The following is a 19,837-nucleotide window of genomic DNA, read 5'->3' on the forward strand; positions in this document are numbered from 1 at the left end:
CTATTATTGTACTTTCTTTTAATAGTCTGAGACTTTCAAAGTATATACTTGATAGCATAATCAGGACCACAGTTATGAAAAAGGACTACATGGAGATTTCACCCTCACATAGGCCAAACTTGGTTATAGGTCAACCAATTTATTCATGTTAATCTTCTTAACTGTTCAAGTTCCTACTGCAATTGCCTTAACTACATTATTCACTAAGAATTTTAGATGTAGTACTAGTAAAGGAGTAACCACAATGATACAGTATTTGTGGTCCTTTCTTTGACACAAAGGCATTTGGACCTAGGATACAGTATCCTGAGGTTATCAGCATTACTACTACTTGTACTGTTTAATATATATGTAACTCTTTAATATAAAAAAGTGTCCTCATTTACATTTCTCCTTTGACTTTTGAGCTCATCTTAACAAGCTGATTACATAGGTAGGTAGGGAAACATATTTCTCATTACTGACAACCCAGTAGGGAAACAAACCATTTGAGACCAGTCCAAGGCCCTATTTTGAGCAGCCACAGAACACAGATTTCACTCTTGACCTTTGGCTTCCCAGAAGTCTCTATTTTATGCTAAGCTGCCCATACAGTTTAAGTCATCTACTTTATAGTTTGAAGGCCTTTTTCTGATTGTTCTTGCTTCTGCCAGATCTTCAAATCAGTAACACTGTACCCACTTACAAATTCAGCAAGCATGTGACATAATCCTTAACACTTTTGTTTATTTAGTAAAGAAAGGTCAAGTACAGAGAAAAATGTAAGGATAGTATACAGTGTTACAGGCTACCTTCCTCACAGCAGGCTTATTAGTGACCAAATGCACATTCTGAAAAGGCTAGCAAGGCTGCAGATAAAAGCTAAAATTCAGGGATGACTACCCCCACAGATGGCATCTTACTGATAGCTATAGTCACTAACGCAGTCAATTTTATATTCTCAGTGTCTAACAGTTAGTCTAGCATATAGTTATTACTCCTTATTATTTCATCATTAATGATATACACATTCATCATCATACACGGTAAGAGTCATGGAAGTGGTACTGCCAAGAGTTAGTAACTTCACCACCACAAACATTTAGAAGATTTTCAAGATAAATTACCCACAGTAAGAGTCTACATTAAACTTGAATTTAGATCACATTCTTTCATCTTTTTCTCCTTCCATGCATATAATGTATATATGCTTTAATACAATGTATGTATGGATTTGTATCCCAATAATTCTGCTTAACACTTTAAGAAGTTATTTATACAATGATATTGCTACACATATTTTTAGATGTCTAATGGGCAACTAAAAGATTATAAAAATTGACCTCAACATTTCTCCATTAGAGGTCTTGTAGTTTGCCTAGATTTCTTTGCATTTTTAAATGATTATCTGTTTATACATTTAGTTCTTCAACACATTTGGATCATTTCCTTAGAATACATTTCCAACAGAAGAATTTAGAGTAGAACAGTATACCTTTAAGGATGAAAAGTTTTCTCACTATCTGGCTCCATTTAATTTTCCTAAACGGTTTTAAATATACCACTTGCTCTGTGACTTTGTCTTATCTTTTTTCTATTAAATGCGATGGAAGAAAATGTACACCTGAGAAGAGAAGCTAGTGACAACAAGATAAAAGGAGCAAGCCAGATGCCTGAGGTTCAATACTCCCCTTGCATACTTTCAGCTTCTGTAATCTTGCTTGCCTTCTGCGTCCACCAAATGCCTGGATAGCACCGCTGATAAACGCCTCCTCCGGTTTCTTTGGTCTCTCAACCCTCTACCATCCCAGGCACAAACCCATCCAGCTAACTGATCTTTTTTTTTGTACTCTTGAGTTAAAATTTTTGTTTGCTAATCAATGACTAATATTTTCTCACTTGTAATACAGTTTCACTCATGAATTTATTCATTCATTCAACAGTATTTACCCCATGCTTATTCTTTGTCAGATATTGGTTAATGTTAAGAATTTAAAGTTGAAAAGAAAATCCTTACTTTCAAATAGTTTTATGGTCTATTGTGTACAGAAAAGCCAGAGAGGCAAAAAATAATTGCCGGTGTTCATCTTGTTCCCTTTATAGATTGTTATTAAGTAGTTCACATTATCTGACAAAACATAATCCAAGGACCTTATTCTTGAGGCACAGATAAAAAAAAAAAAAAGCAGATAAAGCACATATTGGTAATATGAGCTGAAATGATACAATGAGCACAAAGGTGATGAGGTATAAAGCATAGGAATTTATTGGAATATGTCAAATAAGCCTTTTAGTAAGATGTGAAATGCATACTTCCTGTATACAACTAAAGATACTAATGATTAATAATCTCTTCCCTCTTATTAAACTGCCATGTCTTCTCTCATGACATTAAAATGTCCTCCCTCCATCCCAAACTCCTTCTTTCCAAAACGCTTCACTACTCTCTAAAGAACTACCATTAGCATTCTGTTCATTTTAATCAATCATCACTTTTAGGACAATTGTAATTTGCAAAGCTAGGATAATTACATAACCTATTTAAGTTAGTGGATCTATCTTGGAACCTAGTAGAGCTGACACTTAACATTTGTAGAAGTGTTTTGTAACATACAAAACACCTAGGAATCTGTTGCAGGGAGAACTGGTGAGTCAGCTCTCTTTCAGGAGCATGGCATGGAAAGTGCCAGAAGTGTCTAGCAAGGCACAGTCCCCCAACAACACTTACTGTAAACTATCTTCCCAACTATTTTGGGGATTTTCTCCTTCATTATCTTTGTGTCTCATTAAGGTGATTCCCTCTTCAATTAACATCTTTTTCTGCAGCTGAAGAATTAAAAAATTTCTACCAATACCCAAGATCTATATCTAATTTTGCCAGTATCTGTGTTGATTAATGTGCTGGCCAAATTGATTTCCTATTTGTTTGTTCCCATGGCATTTTGTAACTTCCATTATGCCATCAACATCAGGTAACACTGCTATTTTCTGTTCATTTCCCTTCCTCCCTCTTGGACTATTCCTGACTTGTGCTAGGTGCTTAGGGAACATCTAGTGACTGCTGGTGAGGAGTGTGAATATTTAGTTTTGAAGTTTGGAGTATTGAAAGTTAGGGTGAGGTGCTGCACATTTGGATCTACCTGTAGTACTTAGTGCAGAGATTCTGGGGAAGTCTAGGAAAGAAAATAGAGTAGAATCAACGGTAAGTCTATTTAAGATTTCACCTATAAGCATTTGTAATAATAATATCCTTAGTATGTTCCAATGAAGTCCTTTCATTTCACCTGGAAATTCTGTGGTTTTAACCGGAGCTCCAAAGCTTTTTCTTCTAATTGAAATACTTTATAGGTAGGTCATTTTAGTATTTTAATTCCCTACTGAAGAAAATTTAGGCACCAGGACAAGTCTACAAAGCTGTATCAGAAATTCCTAGAGCCAGATGTATTCCTTAATTTAATATGGCTTAGATTTCTGAAAGGTAGAAGGTTGATGGTCCTCAGTATTACCTAACTCCCCGTAGGGGTTTGGAGCAGCACATGAATTATCTCATACATTAATATTTCCACAATCATTTGAATAGTATTTATTTGTATTACTTATTTTGAATAAACAACTTCTCTCATTTTTCCTCATAAGGTTTGCAGCTTGATGAATCAGGAACTAAAATTTTTGTTTTTTAGAACTTTTGAACTTCACTACCATGTATAGGGGATGGTAAACTTGAACTGTGTTTGAGCTTTTAATATACGCCATTTATATCAAACTATACAGAGCAGCCCCTAATTCCTAAATTCACATATATTAAACTTAGTATTAAAAAATTTCTAACTAGGCATTACATTGATCATATTCTAATCTCTTAAATTGAATGAGTAACTTTTGTCTGTTTAACTAAGTAGTTCCTCTTCTTAAGCTCCTAGAACACTCATATATATTGACCCTATATTGTCCATGATAAGAGCATCAATTTAATACTGAAGCCATGGGGCAAAATTTTTTTGAGCACATTTTATATTAAACTAGGAAGTAACCCTAAAAAAAATCTAAAATTTCTACCCCCTTAACAGTAAAATCATAAAAAAATATCTCTGTTAAAATTCTTCTCTCAAAGGGGAAGACCTAAAATAAAATTTCTATTAAAAAAGTGATATACTATTTATGAAACTATAATATTTAATGAAAACAGTAAAATCTGAGCTTGGAAGAAAAGAGAATAAAAGTCAACTAATTTGTGAAGAAAGTATTAGATAAGTGAATTAAAATCTTCAAATCAAGAAACAAAATAAAAATGAACATAAAACTTCAAATTAGCAAAGGATGTGATCAGGAAAGATAAATTGGATAATTAAACCAACTATTAAATACCACAAGGTTGTTTTTTTTTTAAGTGAATAGCTAAAAAATTCATTTGCAAAAATTTTAAAATTAGAGAATACAAATAAACAAAATAAGCTTTGGAGTGGGAGATAAAAGGTACGGTGAGAGTTGAACTAAGAATCATTACTTTTTCAAGTTTTATAAAAATGTATTGGAAAAGAATGATTTGTAGCAAAATATTAATAAATAAAATTGACTATAGGAAAGAGATAAACTCAGATCCATTTTTAGACAAGGAATTGAGAACGTTAAGAACTATAATTTCTCTTCAAGTGTCAGACATGGTGAATTCTATAAAATACATAAGGAGAAAGTTTTTTACATTGTTTACACCAACCTAAAGAAGGGGTGCCTGGGTGGCTCAGTCAGTTAAGCGTTCAATGTCAGCTCAAGTCATGATCTCATGGTTCGTGAGTTTGAGCCCTGCTTGGAGCTCTGTGCTGACAGCTCAGAGCCTGGAGCCTGCTTCAGATTCTGTGTCTCCCTCTATCTCTGCCCCCACCCTTTGGTCGCTCGCGTGCATGCTCGCTCTCTCTCTCTCTCTCTCTCTCAAAAATAAATATAAAAAAATTTAAACTATCCTAAAGCATTGAAAGGAAAATTTGAATTTTTTTAATGAAGCAGATATATCTTAAATATAAAAACATGATAAAAATAGAAGAAAACTACAGACTTCTACTCAGATCTATTAGTCACAAAAATCTTCATACTAGGAAAAAAAAATCATTCAACATAAGCAAATGAGGTTCAATTTACAAATGCCATTGTGTTTCAGTGTCTTTAAATCAACTTATTAATAGACCCAAAGACACAAAACATAGAATCTTTTCTATTGAGATGAAAACATATTTGCTAATATTCAACTCATCAATATTTAACGTGCATTAACATAAAATGTATCAGTAACTTAATATAGCATGACAAATTGAATAATGGACAAAGTTCCCTTAAACTTAGTAATAAGAAAGTCTAATGTCATGTCATTCAATATTTTGAGAACTCTACTTGCAAGCTCAATTTGAAAGGATGAAACAAAACTAGAGAAGATTTCCACTTCCAACCAAGAACAAATACTAAAGACAAAAGTGGCACTGTGGTCTTGGGTAAGACACACCCTCAGAGTCCTGCCCATGAGTTATATACTTGGCTACTTCCTGCCCCACAACCCCTGCTGGCCATGTCATCTGTGTCTAGCCCACAGAATAGGGCAAAGGTGAAGAGATTTGCCAACAAAGACCCAATCACTTGATTCTGAGTTTTCACCAAGTAAGTTGTTCCTATGGGGCCTGGCTTTATAAAGCTGGCCTGGAGATAGCGACCATTTGTAAGAGTGCAGGGAACTACATGTAGCCTGTAGGAGAGGAAAGCAGCCCCAGTTGAGAGCAGGCAAGCCAATAGACCTGTCACCTACAGCTCCAAGGAGCTGAAAGGTTATTGTTCTGCCAAAGCCATGAGCTTAGACAAGAATTCCAAGGTCCAGAAACACCAACCTTGCAAACACCCTGATTTCTGACTTGTAAGACCCTTACCAGAGGATCCAATTATGCCATGTCAGAACTCCTGAAACTAATCCATGTGTTGTTTTAGGCTGCTAAGTTTGTGGTGACTTGTTACCCAGCTACAGAAATAGACATTTCAAATCACTAGAAAATAGACAATAAAAGAAACAATAGTTTTTAGACATTGGGTAACAAGCAGCACACGGGCATAGGATAACCACAATACGGGAATAAAGAGAATTGTATGATCTGACCTGCTTCCTGCTTGGAGTCAAAGTCAGGCTACAGTGCCAGGAGGAAGAATCTAAAGATGCCTGTGGTGTCATTGGATTAGGGAGGCTGAGATCAGAGTTCAGGAAGACCTCAACAGTTAGATTTTATGGGGTACTATCCTAGAAGAAAATTACTGAATGGAAAAATAGAGGGGCCTAGACACTTGAAGAAGAGTTGTTATTTTTGTAAGCTTATTGTTTTTTGAGAGAGAGAGAGAGAGAGAGAATATCCCAAGCAAGCTCTGTACTGTTAGTGTAGAACCTTATGTGGGGCTCCAACTCATGAACCATGAGCTTCTGACCCAAGCTGAAATCAAGAGTCAGACATTTAACTAACTGAACCACCCAGGCACCATGCAGAAGAGTTCTTTCAAATCTTTGGCTGAATAGTAATACGTTCACAGAAACCTAGGAGTTTCTTTTGGGCTCTACAGTGAAAAGACCTGGTAATACATGGCCATAAGGTAGAATCCTCAGCAGGATATCACACTAGTCACTAGTCAAATTAGACCTAGAATAACAGCTTCTCTGGACCTATCCGCTTTATAGTAAGCCTCAAAGTTATTGTTTTTTTGTTTTTCTTCTTTCTTCTTAAACTGGTCTTTATTAACTGCCTGCCAAAACAAAATCTAAAATGATTTTCAGAATTCCAACACAACCAGCCATCAACCAAGTACAGAACACATTATCGAGTATCCATTCAAATAGTACCAGGCAGACAAGGAAGAAAACATATTCCTTAATTAGGAGAAAATTTAATAGGAACCAACCATGAAGCAACCAAGTCGTTAGCTCTGGAACACAAGCAGAAGTAAAACTGTAACTGTACATATGCTCTGTATGTTTAAGATGGTAGAGGAAAACAGGATCATGGTGAGGAAATGAAAGATATTTGAGAAGACACAAAGGGAATTTCTAAAGATAAAAAGCGGTATCTTAAATTAAAAAATACACTTAGACACTGTAGGGAAAAATAAATCTATAAGCTTCAATAGAAATCGTCCAAAATGAAGCACATAAAGAATCTAGCTCCTGGTTAAAAACCTGTATGTGATTTAGTAAGCCTGACCAGAAGCCATTAAGGCTCTCTGACAGGCCAAGCGGTGGCCAGGAGGTGAGGGGAAGTAGGGGTTGGCGGAAACTGCCTTTCCCACACCAGACTTGGTACACAGCCAGTGCTTTACAGTCTCTGAATAAAGACTCAAGGGCTCAAGCCCATCTGGCTGGACATGCCAGGGAAGATACATTTTAAACTTTTAAAAGGGGAAGAAGAGGTATACACTAGATTTAAAGCTATGGAGGCTGTGTTTGTAACACATCTGTGGTGATACATAAACTGGGCTATGCATAGGCTATGTCTGGGGTAGCTATTTGCATCCAGTCCAAGCAAGCAGAAGCCTAGAAATAGAAGGACAAATTTATCACTATATACCTTAAACTTTGAAAAACATTGAAAATTCTTGGCAAGTAAAGAAATTTCAGGTTAACAAAAGTATTCAACATTAGCTAGCTCAAGACATTTTTCCTTAAAATTTTATGTTTCCATACAGGCTATTAGTTATTCTTGTAAAGTAGTCTATTTTCAGAGTACAGAACTTTGGTTTTCAAAAATTGAGAAATTGTAGTTTTAAAGGAGTGATCTGGAGGCCCACTGGATATGGGATTTACAGCCTTGCTCACATTTTACTTTCAATCAACTGACTTCCTACACGAGCCAAGTCATTTGCACACTATTTCCAATTTTTATTTTGATATGTTGATCTCTAATTTATCTAGTAAATGTTAATAATGTGATGAAGATTATCACATAGAGATCACATGTAAAAATTATATGAAATACAGGGGCGCCTGGGTGGCTCAGTTGGTTAAGTGTCAGACTTCGGCTCAGGTCATGATCTCACGGTTCGTGGCTTCAAGCCCCGCAACGGGATCTGTTCTGACAGCCAGTTCAGAGCCTGGAGCCTGTTTTAGATTCTGTGTCTCCCTCTCGCTCTCTGACCCTCCCCTGGTCACGCGGTCTCTCTCTCTCTCTCTCTCTCTCTCTCTCTCTCTCAGAAATATATATATAGACTATTGCCAGTGATAGAAAATAAAAATCTATGAAGCTGAGAGTGGGCAATTTAATTTGCAACACTCAAGGGCAGGTTGGGGCACCCGGGTGGCTCAGTCGGCTGGGCGTCCGACTTCGGATCAGGTCATGATCTCACGATTCGTGGGCTCGAGCCCCGCGTCAGGCTCTGTGTTGACAGCTAGCTCAGAGCCTGGTGCCTGCTTCAGATTCTGTGTGTCCCTCTCTCTCTGATCTCCCCTGCTTATGCTGTCTGTCTCTCTCTCAGAAATAAATAAAACATTTAAAAAATTCAAGGGTGGGAGTTTTCTTAGACTTACTCCCTAAACAAAGTCTACTAAACCTCTCCAGGGAAAAAAGATAGTGTATGTAGAAGAGCAAAGGCTACCCATTCATTTTTCCCTGAGTGGATATAACGTCTTGGATAGGAACTTATTCTATTCCTTATGCTATTCATGTTCTTGTATATTTTCCAATTTGGAGGATTTACAAAGGTCTCTAATGTATCCTTCTAATTGTTAGTTTTTTCCTTTGTGCATCAGGCACTATTTCATAGTTCACCAAAGTTATTTAAACCAAACTCTTCCATCCCTTTGTCTGGTTGCCTGCAAGGCAAATCTATGTGAGGCAAGCATCACACTTTTCATTATAGTTTGGGTATTCTTTGATGGAGGCAGTAGAGTATCTTCTGGGAATAAATTGTCTACAAGTTCAGTTATTTGATGCTATGAAATGGTGCACAAAGATCACTAAACAGAACAGAGGCAATCAAAGATTTGCTATCTTAAGACACCACTTCATGTATACCCATTCAGCAAGAACAACTTCTAAAAGATCATCTCCCAAAGCTGCCACAATTACATATAACGAGCACAATATGTAAGAAGGACCATTTATGACTGGGAGGACCCCAGCCTTCCCAATTTGTAGAATGTAGCTGTGCAGACTACATTTCTTTTTGTTTTATGAAACCAACAGTACTGTTTATTTATGCATGGAGTAAAAATAAGAACACGTATGTGGATAAAGGTGCCCACTGCATCATTACTACGGTCTTTTGTTGAAAAAAGTTGGAAATCCTCTCGAGATGATTCCATAATGATCTTACCTCAATATAATGCAACGTTATGCAAACTTCAAAACATGGAGGTATCATGAAATATTAAAGGAGCAAAAGCAAATACAATGGTACTGATCATAACTTATTTTAAAAAATTAGGCATTTCTGTGCTTCAGATTCTGCATCTCCCTCTCTCTCTCTGACCCTGCCCTGCTCACACTATCTCTCTCAGAAATAAATAAAAACATTTAAAAAAATTAGACATTTCTGGGACTCAAACTTCTGCTTTGCTTTATTTTAGGAGATCACCTTCAATATGCCTGGCTTCTCCAAGAATTGGGGTATTAATCAAAAGCTTACTATGAAGAAAAGTGTCTTATGAAATGGACACAGATCAGACAATATATTTTGTCTTCAGCACCCTGCTATAATTTATCGCTTTGAAAAGACACTGCTGAAGGTCTGCCCTGGGAATGAAATACACTCCATTTATTTTCCAAATGTGAGCAGCTGTAAACCTGGATGGCTATGCAGACTGAGGAGGACCTAAGAGTATCACTGTTACCCTAATACCAGTTTAAATGGGCCCAATGTCAAGAATAGTTTACAGAAAGAAATCTCTTGAGTGTTATTACTGAACATGAAAATCTAAATTGACATTCAGATAAATTCAGGTTGAAGTATATAGTTTAAAGAATGCTTTTTCATAAGCAATCTCCACAGGCATTCATTAAAAAGCCAACTCTACTGCATTTGTTATTAATTCCATGGGAGAATTTAGTTTACATCCTCCTATCAACTGAACCAAACGCTCAGGTTTAACCAAGTTGCATAGGTGGAGATAGGTCTGTGCCAGGAAGCAGTTTTTAATTAATCCAGCTCATTCCATTGGTCATTCTTGTGTTCAAGCTCGGCCAGCTTAGTAATTGTTTCTCTGTGATATTCTCTCTGTTCTTGCGAACGAATGATGACAAGAATACCTTTATTCTTCAACATGTATTCTCACTGCTGAGTTTGTGATTTACATTTCAAACTTCATTCTCTGACTTTTCTCAAGTATTACCTACTCCCTAGAAGAGAGATTTTCTTCTTCCTGCTGGGCCAGTAGCTCATAAAAATCTCTATGAGGGGAAAACTGCAAACAACCTGAGGGTCTGGCCTTATCAACTTCCACAACTTTGATCAGTTTCTCTTTTGACCTCCAGAGCAGGACTTCAAGAACTGCCACAGGCTCACATGCATTGCACAGAAGAATCCAGATCGGACTTTTCAGCGGAAAAATAAGGGACTTAGCCTCTTAGCTGCTTATTACAGAAGCACAGATGCCTCTCTGAAAGCTTAACAGAAGGTGGGAAACTTTATTTAAAAGCTTCATCTGTGCAGAAAGAAAAGAATGAAAGCATATCCCTTCAGTTTATTAGATTTGTTTATTAAACTAAGCAGAGTGTCCAAGGATGGAGGTAGAAGTCTTTTGTGTTTATTTTTCAGAGAGACCCAGCTTGAGCGGGGGAGGGGAAGAGAGAGGGACAGAGGATGGGAAACTGGCTCCGTGCTGACAGCAGAGAGCCAGATGTGGATCTGGACCCATGAACCAGGAGATCATGACCTGAGCTGAGGTTGGACACTTAATGGGCTGTGCTACCCAAGCGCCCTGAGTTAACAATTTTAGTAGGAGGTTGCCTTTTAATTTACCTGTTTCTTTTAAGTAATTCATTAAGTGAAAGATCAGAGATTTAGGACTATGGTGTCCACTTATTAGGTCTAAATTATTTACAGCGTGTATTTTTATTTATGTTTTAATTGAATAAATTCAAATTTTCTGGTCATTTAATTGTATCTACACAATATATACCTCAATAATTCAACTATAATCAAAAAGCATGTGTTTAAACACATTTTCTCAATGTTCAGTTGAAAACCAATTAAATGTCTCCTAACTAAAATATATAGTAAATATTTGCCTTTGATGGAAAATGGTATACAGTTTATATGCAGTAAGCTTTTTTTTTTTCTTTTTAAAAGGTTTTATTTTTGAAAGAGCACAAGTGGGGGAGGGGCAGAGAGTGATGGGGACAGAGATTCTGAAGCATGCTCTGCTCTGACAGCAGTGAGCCTGAAGTGGGGCTCAAACTCATGAGCCGCGAGTTCATGACCTGAGTCCAAGTCAAACACTCAACTGACTGAGCCACCCAGGTACCCAATTTTTAGTGCAAGCACTTGTAGCAGTCTATCCTTATCAACTTTTCTACTGGGTTTGAAGTTTCAAGAATGATATATGTAGAATAAGTAACTAGGGGAGGAGGAGGACATGTCCTAGCCAAATGGATCAGGGAAACTAATTCTAGCTATAAATAAAACAAAAGATGTCTCAAGTGAGTCATCTCACCTTTTAACCAGATATGAGAGCTCTAGAGCGATAGCACACTGTCTACTTATTCCATGTATTGTATTGAACATCTATGGCAGACCGAGTAAGGTATCAAGATTTAACAATACAATACTTCTTTCCCTATGAAGCTTGTAGTCTAATGGGTCTAGAAATTAAGCTACCTATTAATCATGAAAATAGACTATTACTTGCAATGCAATAGAAGTAGGTACTGTTTGTCATAGGATTTAAGTGAATGGTCACCAGTTGCTTCAGGTAGGTTATGAAATATCCCCATCTCCATCCTCCATGATGTTTGTTTTTGCATAATGAATACACAGGTTTCCATGTGAATGGAGAACATGGAGCCTTTCGCAAACAGGATACAGTTTATGCAAAAGCAGGGAGGCCAGAATGGCCACAGGTGTTGTGGGAGCCTAATGTTCAAGAGGCCAGAGTGTGGAGTCTGCTTATAAGTATGACAAGAGGTGAGGCTCTCCCCACAGTGCTTAATGTTCAGATGGTCTTCTAAACCATGTGAAGGAAATTCAGTGCATCCTGTAGGAGAATTTGCACATTTGGAGAATGACATGATCAGCTCTTCTCTGTGGAAGACTGGAAAAAGAGGATTCTAACAGACAATACACTCAGCCTAGCACTGGCAGAGGACAGTATGCTCAGTGTGGGGCAATTATAAAGCTTAGAGCATTAACCAGTTACTATGAGCAAAAGGAGGAAGGGAATGAAAGGTCTTAAGAACTTGGACCAACAAAGTCATCCGAAGTGGGTGACTTTAGGAGGAGCAGTGACCTGTCTTAACAGAGCTATCCTTGAAGACCTCACCAGAAGGGAACCAGGGACTTAAATGCCCAAACCTCATTTTATTCTCATTGCCATCTCTTGTTGAGGCTTCCCACCTGCCAAACCCAATCTGAAGCCAGAGTCAGAGAGCCAGAAAGAGGCAGCTGGTCAGTCAATCTTGAAGGATAAACCAAATGTGCCTAGCAGTGTAGTGATTCTAGTTTAATAAGACTTGAGAATAGAGAGAATGGTGGCATTTTAAATAAATAAATAAGCATAACCACTAGGATGTGGTCTAATTATATCAATGAATCATAAATCATTGTCAAATACAATTTCATGATTTCTAGCTTGGGTCACTGAGGAGAAGCAAATGGTGTTGCTGATATGACACTGTGAATCTTGCTCCTTCTACAAATCTGAACCATTTCACTACCAATTCTAGACCATTCTTCTCCTGTCCTCTCGTATAGGGTCATCCTCTTTTGAAGTTCTTATTAGTAACTAAATCATAGCCCTTCTTACCTTGTCATCTACTAACACAACCCCATCATTTCTGTGCATCACTGAGCAGAAGTCTAGCCTGCAATTCATTGCCCACTCCTAGCTGATTGCAAAATCCATATGCAGTAGACCCGTCAATGACTAGATCTATTTTCAGGTAGTCAGTCTCTGGATAACACCTGAATCTTGTTATCTCCCAGCACCTCTATACTTAAATATTTTCTTTCTTAATTATACATTCTTAATTGCATCTAAAAAATATTGCTTATCAGTGCTAACTATGACAAGCTTTTGTTCTTCAAGCCATCTCCTTTGATATATTTTGTATATATTGTCTAAGTACGTTAGAGAGGAGAGAAAATCTTAACTAGCACACACAGCACGCAGGCTGATGTAGGACTCTGTTCTGTGCAAAGATACACAAGTAACTCGGAGCAAAGGGCATTTATACCACCTATCAAAGTTAGGCTTCACTAAGAATGTAAATGCAATACATAACTTAAATACTTGAAGATTACAAGTTTGCTAGTTCCACAAAAGGCAGAAGGGAATTCTATAAAGAGAAGATTATGCTCAACCATATGAAGGTATAAAATACTATGCTTGTTAGAAATTCCAAGTAGTTCCTTGCTACATAGAATGATGAAGGGATGGCAAAATCCCAAGGGAGAAATAGTGAGAGCAATTTATATGAAGTAACTATTATTTTTATTAAAAGGGCTACTAGAATGATAGACTAGAAAAAATAATTTTCACCATCAGTGAATCAATTTAGTAAAAACAGATCTAATAAGATTTATAACATCCACACATTAATGTATAGACTGGCATATAAATAGGCATATATATATGAACATGACCTACGTATTGTATGACACAGCTTGACTTGCTATAATAAAATACCATCATAAGCTGGATTGTTTAAAAATAGATATTCATCAGGGCACGGTGTCTCAGTGGGTTAAGCACGGGACTCTTGATTTTGGCTCAGATCATGTTCTCAGGGTTCAGTTGGTAGGGTTGAGCCCAATGTGAGCTGAGAGCACAGAGCCTGTTTAGGATTCTCTCTCTCTCTCTCTCTTTGTCCCTCCCATACTCATGCTCAACCTAGCCCTTTCCCTCTCTAATAAACATTTAAAAAATTGTAAAAGTAGAAATTTATTAAGAGTTTCAAGCTGAAGAACCCGAGAACACCTGTGCAGACACAGGCCAGCTTTCTGGTGTCTCCCCTTACATGGACACTTACGTGATCAGGACCCACCTCGTGACCCCATTTAACTTTAAATTTATATATATATACATACACACACACACACTTTAATGTTTTTAGATTTATTTTCAAGAGAGAGAGTGAGCGAGTGAGCAGGGGAGAGGCAAAGAGAGAGGAAGACAGAATATGGAGCAGATTCTAAGCTCTAAGTACTTAGCACAGAGCCCAACATGGGGCTAGAAGTCATGAACCACAAGATCATGACCTGAGCTGAAGTTGTATGCTTAACCTACTGAGATACCCAGGGTTCCCAAACCTTAGGTACTTCTTTAAACCACAGTGGAGGTTAGGGCTTCTACATGACAATTTTGGAGGGACACATTCATTCCACAGTGTTCCACCTGGAACCCAAAATTCATGCCCTTCCTTCATTCATGTACAGTACCTTTAATACATTCCAGTAGCCTCCAAAGTCTTAACTTATTCCAGCATCAACTCTTAAGTCTAAGGGCTCAAGTCTCATGTATATATCACTAAATCATATATGGGTGAGATCCCAGGTAGGATTATTCAACCTGAGGCCAAATTCCCCTTCAGCTTTGAACCTGTGACATCATACAAGTTACGTGCTTCCAAAAGTCATTGGTGCAATAAGCCTGGGATAGGTATTCCTATACCAAAGGGAAGAAGTGGAAGGTAAAAAGGGGTGACTAATCTCAACCAAGTCAAAAACCTAGTGAGGCAAATTCAATTAGATCTTATGTTTCATGTCCTCTCTTCCAGGCCTTATCACCCCTGTGGCTCTGTGGGGCAGCACCGCCCTCACAACAGTGGACCATAGGCTTGCCTCTAAGGCACAAGGGAGTGACATCAGGGTCCCCAAAACCCAAGAGGCCCCCACACTCTTTGAAATGAAGGGGAACCATGCCTTCCCCCCGCCCCTAGATGTGCAGTCAGAGTGGGAGTCCTATGATCTCTGAGACACCTTTAGGGGTGTTCTTCCTTTCACTTGAAGGATAAAACATGTTTTTTTTTTTTTAATTTTAATTTTAATTTTTTAATTTTTTTTTTTTTTTTTACAAATAGTTTATTTTCAAATTGGGATAAAACATGTTTGAAGCTGAATAGCTCTAGGGTCCCATCCTGTAGTATCAAAAAAACAAAAACAAAACAAAACCCAACAGCCTTCATTTCATCCTATCTCTGGCCTCTTCAGTTCAAAACTGGCTGCATTTCTCCTGACAGAATTACATCTCTATTCCTGACTTCTGTTGAGAGAGATCATCAGATTAGCGGTTTGTATCCATACTGGTCTCTTTACAAGTGTTGGCTCAGCCACACTCTTAGGGTTCTTTTCAGAAGCAGCTTTCTCGGTTTTTATCTTCTAGATAGGCTGTGGATCTTCCAACTCTTCAGGTTCTGGTTCCTTTGCTTCACAATTCCTTCAAATTAATGAGCTCCTCTTGCATTTTACTGTTAAGAAAACCAAGCTATTTCACTTTTCTGCACAGAAACTTCCTCAGTGAAACATCCAAATTTATTGCTTCCAAGTTCCAGTTCCCAGAAAACACGAAGCCAAGTTCCATGCCACTTTACACCAAGGATTGTCCTTCCTCTCGTTTCCAGTAAGTTGCTCATTTCTATCTGCGGCCTCGATACAAGGACCTTTAAAGTCCTTATTCCCTCCAACATCCTCTGCATAACGATGCATGTGCTCTCTAAGACAAAATCTTTCCCTTCAGCTCTATTTTCTTTCTGAACCTAATCAGAATCATCCTTAATATCTGTATTTCTATCAACAGGCTCTTGCCACTAATTTAAGCTTTACAAGTACCTCAGAACTCATCCTATCTCTTATTACCCAGTTCTTTTTCTCCCTTTTTTATGGTTTATTTTTGGAAGAGACAGAAAGAGATAGAGATCAGGGGAGGAAGAGAAAGATCCAGGATACAAAGCAGACTCCAGGCTTTAAGCTGTCAGCACAGAGCACAACTTCAGGCTTGAACTTACCAACAGTGACAACATGACCTGAGGTGAAGTCAGACACTGAATTGACTGAGCCACTCAGGTGCCCCATCTCATTATTCTATTCTAAAGCTGCTTATCGTGGTTAGGAATTCATTATAGCAGTACCCTATTTCTCACTACCAAAATCTAGATTAACTCAGATTGGACGGCCTTAATGAAATTCTTTAGGTTGACCGGTTTAACAACAGACACTTATTTTTTCAGAATTCTACAGGCAGGAAAGTCTAGCTAAGACCTAGCTTCTGTCACGATTTGGTTCAGGGTCAGGACTCTCTTACTGGCCTCTACAAAGCCACTTGGTCATCACAAGGCTTTCTCTGAAAATGTGCAGAGACAATGAGCTATCTGGTATCTCTTTTATATCAACACTAATCCTATGGGATCAGGGCTTCACGCTAGTGATTCCATTTATCTTTCTTTCCCAACTCTAAATACAGCTACACTGGAGGTTACGGCTTTAATGGGACCGTTAGGGTTACAACCATCCATCCATAACATGTAGCCAAATCGCAACTATTGAATTCATGAAGCCAGTGATTCTACACGAATGATCAGCTACTCAATTGGATACATTGGCCAAATGCTAAGCCTTACTTTTTTTAGGTTCAATTCTCACTAGAATGTGTATTTATGATCTAAATATATAGAGTTTATTTTGAAAATTACTGGCATCCCTCTTTCCACAGTTGAGTTCTGAATGTTTTTCTTTCGTCAAAAATTTCCCGTAACAGATGTCCATAACAGATTGTGTAAAATGAGACCACTGATGGATGGACATTGAGCAGAGGGCTGTGGCTCCTCCTCAAGTATTTGCTAGACCAGACCAGCAGCTGAATAATTCCATGCACAAGTGGAAACATCTGACATGCGGCACAAATCTAATAGCCTCAGAATGTGTAACACATGGCCTCACGAAGTTCCCTGAAATACCAGAATAGTTTTCCTTATGTCTCTGTGGGACAATGTTAACACCAAAGCAGCCTAATAGCATCACCACTGCCTTCCATTCATGTCACGAATTTAACTCCGAAATGTTGTGTGCCATTCACCTCATATTTATTGTAAACTCACAACGCTTCCTTGAAACGAATGGAGGATTCTGTGTTGTCTGTTGTAGTCTGGTCATTCTGACTTGCAAGCCAAGTGCAGCATTTTAATGTCAAATGTAGAGCTCTGATGGGAGCTCGGCACAGCATCACAGCTCTCCAATCTATCCAGATGGAGCTGGTTTCACCCAGTATGTCATTTTGGTATTAAATGAACAGCTTCACCATTAAGCGCCAAAGGAAAATGTACTTGTTTTTATTCCTTTGTGAATGAATTAAGGCTCATATTCAAGCATTGAAGTCTGCAGAGAAAAACTATGGAGGTTTCAGGATCAAGATACCCACATTTGGAGAAGATCTTTTCTATTATTCGATCAGGTTTGACTTTTTTTTCCTTTTTATCTATCTCCTGGAAAAACTTTCCTGAAATGGACCATCAGCATCAATGTTTCCATTAATCAAATTAGAATAACGAACAATTTGTCCCTCCTCTGGGGGGGACATCTCCCATATTCACTTCTGTCCCCTGATGCCTCTTGGCAGAGGGAGGGTGTGAATCCCGGAATTCAGAAGTATGGGTTTGTGATTAATGATCATATAGGAAGTACTTGTAATTGCTGCTAATGAGCCCTTCATCCCTCTTTCTACGCACCTTAATCACAACACTATCATTTTGTCTTTACACTCAAATCCACTGTTAAATAAAGCTCCTCAGGGCAGGAATGGGTCTTACCAGCTCTTCATTCCTAGGACATAGGACATTGATTAGCACAAAGTGAACAGTGGAATTATTCAATTTCAAGTAGTATTGGGGAGCACTTCAGAGCACATCCTCCAAGTTAAACCGATGGGGTTCTTTAACCTGAGGCATGGCTCTGACATTGGAAACCTGGGTGATCCTAGGCACATGTAGCCAACACCTATTATTTTCATTCCTACTCTTGTTCCCCCTCTCCTCTATTAAAGAATCCTGAGTTTTTTTCACTTTTTTCTCACCAAAGGGGATATAGATTGGGTGGTCAGACCTGACCTGCAGTCAGATGGATAGTCATGGGAGCCAGACAACTAATGTGGCTCAAAGACAGACACTTCACCCACATCAAGCCTTTGTGGGGGAAGCCCAGGGTTGAGGTTCCTCAAAAAAGAAAGAAAGAAAGAGAGAGAGAGAGAGAGAGAGAGAGAGAAAAGAACGAAAGAACGAAAGAACGAAAGAACGAAAGAACGAAAGAACGAAAGAACGAAAGAAAAAGAAAAGAAAGGAAGGAAGGAAGGAAGGAAGGAAGGAAGGAAGGAAGGACCATACAATCTAGTAATTCCACTTCTGGATATTTGCCCAAAGAAAATAAAACCACTACTTTAAGAAGATGGGTATCACCCCTATGTTTACAGCAACATTAATAGCCAATATATGGATGCAACTCAAATGCCCACTGTTCAACCAGTGGATAAAGTAGACAGTGTGTGTAAAGTGCAGTATTGCTCAACTAGCCATAAAAAGAAATCTTGACATTCATGACAATACGGGTGGAGTTAGAAAGTATTGCACTAAATGAAGTTAAAGTCAAACACCATAGGATTTCATTTATGTCCAGAATCTGAAATCTGAAATCAATGAACAAACCAAAACAGACTTTGGACAACTACTGATTGCAGAAGTGAGGTGGATAGGCAAAACAGGTGAAGGGGATTAAGAGCTACAAACACCCAGTTATAAAATAATTAAGACACCAGGAAGACAAGTACAGCATAAGGAAGACAGTCAAGAATACTGTAGTCACTTTGGTGTTGTGGCAGATGTTTACTACACTTCTTGTGGGGAGCACTGTGTAAGCTCTGGAGTTATGACGTCACTATGTTGTACACCTGAAACTATCATCGCATCGTGTGTCAATTATACTTCACTAAAAAACTAAACAAAAAACAAAATTGGGGAGTCTCTTGTCAAATAAAAATTTGAAAAATTTAGTTACAAGTTTGAGGTCCTTTATTCCAAGGCAACAATCCAGGGATAAGGGATCTGGCAGAGAAGAGGGAATATAGTGCCTCCCCAGTGGTGTTAGAAGGCAATGATTGGCTAGGAGGTCCAGATTTCCTTGGAAGCCTAGCAGGTTTTATTTTCTAAGGTTAGGCAAGCTAGCTAAACCAGAGAGAGAGGTTTGTGATTGGGAGGTCTTAGGATTCCTTAACAAAGGTTTCCCCGAAGTGCATGCTGACTTAGGTTTTGATTTGTGACCAAGGAGTGGCTGCTAGGGAAGCCTCCATTTTGCAGGTTCCCATATAGGAATTCACGGTCACTCACTTTACTAGGGGTTAGCCAATGAGATGAGGTAGAAGAGGGATGTAGTGCTCTTCTCAGAAAAAATAATACGAAGGAAAACGGGTCCTGATATAATCAAGTGAACACCAATACAGACTTTGCCTTGGTTCTGCCCTCTGGAATTTTTAGCTATGCAGATCACTAAATCCCCTGGAAATAAATATTCAAAGCATTTTGATGAGTTCTCTGATATTAGTGATTGAAAGTTTCCTAATTCATCAAGTTATTTAAACTATTTAATATGCACTGTCTACATGTAAAAGAAAAATAGAGAACTTATCATTGGATTGAGAGGTTTTAATATAAAA

This window comes from Hyaena hyaena, unplaced genomic scaffold, assembly GCF_003009895.1.
Source record: "Hyaena hyaena isolate Hyena2069 unplaced genomic scaffold, ASM300989v1 scaffold_761, whole genome shotgun sequence".
In the NCBI taxonomy this organism is placed as follows: domain Eukaryota; kingdom Metazoa; phylum Chordata; class Mammalia; order Carnivora; family Hyaenidae; genus Hyaena; species Hyaena hyaena.